We start from the raw sequence: 7,184 nt of genomic DNA on the forward strand, positions 1-7,184 counted from the left end.
AAATCTTCAACTTTCTTACACTTGGATTACTAGGTTCCAATAGACTTTCGCAATCTCTTCAAATGTACAAACAACTTGAAGTCTTTTCCCTCATAATGAGCAAATAAGAAATGAATTGAATGCTTCCAATCCTAAAACAAACGCAACTATCATTGACTTTCTTCCATGGTTGTTTGAGTTTTCTTTAAAAATTTTCATTTAACCCTGAAAATTTCACTTGAATTAAAATGTGGTAAATTTAACTTTTTTTTGTAATTATCAAACTTGATTAGGAGAACCTTATGTTAACAATTTTGGTCATAAATAATATCATTTTGTATCTATTTCATATATGAAAATTGGAAGTTTCAATAAAATTTTGGGGAAAAAATTAACAAATAAAGGAGATGTTACCAAAATTATGAAAAAAACTTATCTTTTATAGATATATTTAGTTATTTTTATTGATATTTTGAAAGTTAGAAAATAATTAGACAAGTGTTTTCACCTATAAAAATGATATTCAATTATTATGTAATCAATTTTGTTATTTTTTTTATGTCTTGCATTATATTTTTAATTGAAAGTTATATATAAATTCAATATTAATGATGTAATATGCTAACATCATGGTTTAGATAAGATTGAACCAATTATACATGATTCAGTACCTCGTAAACACCTTAGTGGGAGGTGTGTGTGAATGGATTATGTGTTGGTTTCTTTTTGAAATTTCAATAAAGATTAAACACAAATGCCCACAAATAATAATACAAATACAATAATTGTAAGTTATTAATAAATAAATAAATAAGGATAGAGAGATGCAAAAATGATGTATAGTCAAACCTTTGTCCGCTTTTCTTTCACTTCAATCTCAAGTTTGAGGTTTTACCGTCTTTCAAGAATTTCAATCAAAACCTTAAACTCGTTCATTTTGATTCTCAATTCCAAAAGATCTTCAATAATACACTCACGGAATGTTTCATTCTTGAATAATCCCTTAAGTAAAGTCACATGGTGGAGACAACCTGTCAAGTAATACCTCACATTTGATACAAACTCTTTTAAGATTGCAATAATTGGATTTTTCAAAATAAGTTCTAGTTTATAAGATAAAGCTCAAGATTACAAGGTAAACAAGCATTGATATGGTGTACTAGAAAAATATGCAAGTTTAAGATTAGTTTGCATTCAAAACAGTTTTATAAAGGCTTAATAAATGAATGAATAAAGATTTAGAATAACTTCCCTCTATAATAAATGAAGTATAGGAGCCATTGGAGATTTAAAAGGTACAATAGGTAACCATTAGAGCCAAAAACTTTGATTAGTTGAAGCTAACCCTAAATCATTGCCGCTAGTCACTTAAGAAAAAATCCTCCTAGTTAGTTATACTAAGTCAATCAACCACTGATCAAACATAGCATAAATAACCTTTAATAACTTATACTAAGTCAAATTGAAAACTTAAGATTGAAAAAATATTTTGAATGATAAAATACATGATGGAACATGAGTTTCTTCTTAAAATAATCAATTTTCTTTTTCATAAAAATCATCAATAATTATTTTATTTGTTTTTATGAGAAGTAACCTTATATTTTATTTCGAATAAAGGGAAAATAATTTAAATTAAATTATTTTTTATTTAATTTTTCATATATAAACAAAATGGGGAAATATTAAATCCACTCCAAAACAAAACCTATTTAAGAAAGTTAAGAAAGGAAAAAAAAAATCCAAAATCGACTTTGGGAGAGGACCAAAGCTCAATATCATATAAATTTAAATATGATACAATATTATCAATATCATAAAATCGAGTCAACATAACAAGATATAAGTATTTTGATTTTTTTTTTCTTCGGAGTTTATCATGAATTAAGGAGTTGTTTGGGTATTTTAAATTCTATGGGATTTGGGTAAAACATCATAACCTAATAAAATATCAATGGTCCTAAATTATGGAAATATTCATTGTTTTCATCCACTTCCATTTTTCCTAAATAGAAATTAGTGTACATTTGTTAAAAATCCGGATCTCTTTGCTGCTGAGCTGTGTCGAAGACACTATACATGAAGAGAATCACACTGCAAAGTCATTATCTTTGATTTCTCCTCGACACCGCTACTCGTTTCGATGCTTTCAAACCCTTCTTTATTCAGTCACTCAATCCTTTTCCACAAAATCCTTCAAACCCATTGATCCGGAGCCTCAATCAAACCCTATAATCTCCCCATCGCGCCAAACCCTCTCCTGCTACGCTAATGATTGGAAACGCGCACTCGAGTTCTTCAATTGGGTTCAAACCCAAAGCGGCTTCAATCACCCCACTGATACCTCATACAACCGCATGATTGACATTCTGAGCAAGTTTTTCGAATTCTATCTCGTATGGGTTTTGATCCAACGCATGAAAGCAAGACCCAGTTGCGTACCCCAACCATGCCACTTTTTGCATCGTGTTCAAGCGCTATGCATCGGCGCATCTAGCTGATGAAGCGATGAATGCTTATTATAGAACTGAGGAGTTTAATTTCAAGGATGAAACTTGGTATTCGAATTTGATTGACGCGCTTTGTGAGTATAAGCATGTGATAGAAGCTGAAGAATTGTTCATAAGAGAGAACAAAGACTTGGTTTTTAACGATGATGTGAAAATTTATGACATGATTCTTCGTGGGTGGTTCAAAATGGGGAAGTGGAAGCAGTGTCGGGAGTTTTGGGAAAAGATGGATCGGAGAGGTGGGTGTAAAAGTCTATGTTCTTATTCGATATGTATGGATGTACAATGCAAGGGTGGGAGGCCATGGAGGGCTGTGAAGTTGTATAAGGAGATGAAGAAGTAGGGAATTAGGTTGGATGTTGTGGCATATAACGCGGTCATTCGTGCCATTGGTCTTTCAGAGGGTGTCAAATTTTCAATTCGGGTGTTTCGCGAGATGAAAGAGTTGGGTTGTGAGCCCAATGTTGTGACATAGGATATAATTATCAAGCTTTTGTCTGAGCATGGGAGAATTAGAGAAGCCTATGGGGTGCTCGATCAAATGCGTGAGAAGGATTGTGCCTCGAATGTGATGACTTATCATTGCTTTTTCGGGTGTCTTGAGAAGCCTAAACAGATTTTTCGGATGTTTGATAGGATGATCAATAGTGTGGGGGGCCTAGGTAGGATGGACACTTACGTGATGCTTATGAAGAATTTTGGGAGGTGGGGCATTCTTCTACTTCGACCTGTTTTTATAGTTTAGAAGATGGAAGAACAAGGGTGCAGAAAGATATGCTGGATGTGGCTCGGAATATGAGGAGGAGATGTTAGCAAAAGGGCAAGGGTAGATCTGGGGACTAAGCCGCATACTGAATGATCTCTTGATGAGTGTTTGTAGTCCATAGGCCTACGGGAAGAGATTGATACTTGCATAATTAATGCTTATGTTGGAATTTAGGAGATTTAACCCCCTTGCCAGATTTATTGCTGGGTAAAAAAGTAGAAGGTTGTGGATAGCAAAATGAAGATGTACTCTGAAGGACTTTGGCCAAGCCAAGGGAAAGGGGTGGTTACTGGTTAGATCATCCAATGATTTTTTACAATGAATGGCGAGATTTTGCTGAAGTGGCTATTCCCCACTTATAAGAATTGGAATTTTTCCAGCCTGTTTTCCTTGTCTGCAAGGAGGAATAAAGACTTCTGCATGATTGCTCCCGTAGTGCTTACAAATGGCTCAGAAAAGGTTAGGTTTCAGCAAAGATATTTCTATTTCTCTCTGTTCACTATTTGTTGATGGCTATTTTCAGGACTTGAGTTTCTGGTAACACATCAGGCATGCAATTCTGGTAACCTTGACGAGAATAAGGCAACAAATTCATAGATTTGTAGAATAATGAGAATGCTCAAGCTCTTATACCAGAAACAGCTTGTGTTTGTTATTAATGTTCGCTTACATCTCATTTTGGGAAATTGATTCCTTTCTATTTGTTTCAGTTCAGAACTTGAGTCCTGACTCCTGGTATTGATATTGGTATTGGTATTGGCATTGGTATTGTTCATCAACTGGGAGAAGTTCACAACAGTAGCCTGCTGTGCAGCAAAAGTTATTTGACCACGAACTGTTTGCTGATATTAAGTTGTGATCTTTGTAAGTAGTGGTCTATCTATTTCGTGAATGATTATGAACGTGGGAATTAGGTCTGACATACTCTAATTTCTTCGTTTATTCTATGTCACACATTTTTCTATTGAAATCAGTTGCCCTTTGAAAATCTCTGCAATTTTTTAGGGTTATGACTGGGTGGGGAATTCGGTCAAACAAGTGGTGGGCATGGTTCATCCCACGCGCAGAAGTTTGATGATCTTGGTTAGGAAATGATGTCATCCTGGATGGTGGGGTTTTACACTGAAGGCTTGGACTCACTTGAGCTGGAAAGGAGGTGCATTTGGAGAGATCATGAGTGCAAAAATAATGAAAATATTTTTTTTCCAAAATATTAGTATTTGAAATTTTTATTAAAAAATTCATGAAAAATATTACTAAAAGATTAAAAAAAAAAAAACCATATTAAGACTTATTTATTATTACATAATACTGGTAGTTGCCTTTGCCTTTAAGTCTCAGAATCTCAAATTGTTACACAGACAAACTTTTATAATATTAAGAAAATAAAATAAAAGGACAAAATACGAAAAAAAAAAAAAACTAAATTTAATGGTAATAAATTATTTTTATATGTTTAGATTTATTTTACTTATTTTGAAGTCTTTCATTTAAATGTAAAGATTAATTCATTTAAAAATAAGGAAAAGTCAGCTTTTAATTTGAAAAAATATATATATAAAAAAAATCTTAACTTTTATAAATTAATTTTATATTCACTTTTTAAAAATATTTTAAAATATGTGTATTTTTTCACAAGTCAATAATCATTTCATAAAATGACTTTTTACTTGTCAAGTCAATAATATCAATTAACAATTTCTTTTTTTTCACAAGAATTGATTTGAAATCAATAAAATTAAAATTTTAAAAACTAAAATACAGTTAAAATTAAAAATCTTTAAGAACAATTGTGTTTTGAGTCTAATTAGATTCAAAAATTAAGTTTATAGTCTATATGACTTACATAATTGATGGAAATGATATAAGATATTAAGAGATTAATATACCCTTCAAATTTTCATATATTACCTCTAATTGATTTTAAGGATATAAAATAATGATGGACCAAAATACCCATTGACCTTTCACATAAATTTTTTTGGTCTTTATTGCACCAATATTCATGCAACCATAATAATTCTATTTTAACAATTTGGATTTTTCATTGTCTTTTAGATCTTTTTTTTTTTATAAATAATTGAAAATCAACATTATTTTATATTTTAAATTATAAATAAAGAAATATTATGTTCAAAAACTATTTTAATAAATACTTTCTAAAAAAAATGGTAATATGATTTATATTTTTTCTATTTTTTTTTAAAAATATTTAATTAAGAAATTAAAATTATTTTTAAAAATAAAAATTGAAAACCTTGTTTAGTACTATTTTTTATTTGAAAATAATAAAAATAATTAAATTTTATTAATTGATTATCCATTTTTATTTTTCCATTAGCTATTTTAATAAAAATAAAATAAAAAAATATAGTATGTTTACAATTAAACAAAGAAATTGGTCAATTATGTATGTTTTTTTGTGACTATCTTACATGAAAATAATTAATAACTAAATTATATATATATATATATATATATATATATATATATATATATTACTCTTTTTAATTTTATTTTATTTTTATTCATTTTTTGTCTAATAGAAAATTTTAATATATCCACGATTAACAAAGTAATAGATCAATTGTGCACATTAATGAAATAAATAAATAAATTTGGTATTTTATAACCGATCTTATGTTTATATTTCTTATGGTTAAATAAATTTTTTATTCTTTTTTCCTTATTTCCAAAAATAAAAGGAAATAAATAAATAAATTTGGCTTAAATAATAGTTTTTAAGAAGTTTCTTTGTCTTATTTTTAATTACATTTTGCATTGAAAATAAAATAAAATAACATTTTATTTGTTTTAACTATTTTAAATGTCAAACTATTGGAAACATAGTTTACGCACTCTGGTGGACATAATTTATGCATTTGTATGAAATTTATACCATTATACACTACTATTACACTAATTGTACAAGGGGTGTACAAGACTGTACATTTTGAACAACTTTTTTTTCCTTGTCATCTAAGGATTATATGCTCTCCTACCACAAATTCTTTCATTTCATATACTTTATTTAACTCGCATATGATAATTCAAATACTTACCCTAATAATGATGTTTGCGGAAAAATTTTGTTTTTACGTTTTATATCATTTTCTAAATCAAACCGTTGGAAATATGGTTCACACATCATATATGGGCATATAATATATGTATATGGATGAAATTTGTACCATTGTACAAAGGTGTCATACTAACTGTACAAGGTAAATGTTCAATTGGACAAGGTAAATGTTCTAACTACACAAGACAATTCTAACTATACAAGAGGTATACAAGGCTATCATTTGTGAAAGATTTCAATAAATTTTGGACAACTCTTTTTTTTTGTCTTGTCATCTAATGATTGCACACTCTCAAGGTACACATTCCTCTATCACACACTCATCTTATGTATTTTATTTAACTCACACATGACAATTCAAATACTTATCCCACTAATGATGTTTGAGAGAAAATTTTGCTTTTCCATCTTCCACTATTTTTTTAACCAAACCAATGAAAACATGGTTAACCTACCTATGGTTACACATTGAGTAAGGGGTATATGGAATTTAGGTCACTCTACAAGGTATTTACACTAAATGTACATGACAAATATACTAATTGTACAAGGGTGTACAAGACTATTATTTGTGAAGGATTTTAAGTGATTTTGAAAAACTTGTTTGTTTATTTCCCCTAATCGAGGATAGATGACATTCTTTACACACATTGGTTAAGCATACATTCATCTCATGCACTTTATCTAACTTGTATATGGTCATTTGAATAGGTACCTCACTTATAATGATTATAGAACAAAATTATACAACAATTTTTCTTCTTTTTTAAAACCAAACCAATGCAAACATGGTTAATCGACCTATTGTCAGATATTCATGAGACAATGTATGGAATTTGAGTTATTG

General features: G+C 29.5%; 1 pseudogene; it reads left to right on the forward strand.

Annotated features, from left to right (window-relative positions):
- The first annotated feature begins 638 nt into the window (after nucleotides 1-638).
- On the forward strand, nucleotides 639-4,177 carry LOC117906612 (annotated as a pseudogene).
- Nucleotides 4,178-7,184: the final 3,007 nt, after the last annotated feature.

Source organism: Vitis riparia, chromosome 2 (genome assembly GCF_004353265.1).
Source record: "Vitis riparia cultivar Riparia Gloire de Montpellier isolate 1030 chromosome 2, EGFV_Vit.rip_1.0, whole genome shotgun sequence".
In the NCBI taxonomy this organism is placed as follows: domain Eukaryota; kingdom Viridiplantae; phylum Streptophyta; class Magnoliopsida; order Vitales; family Vitaceae; genus Vitis; species Vitis riparia.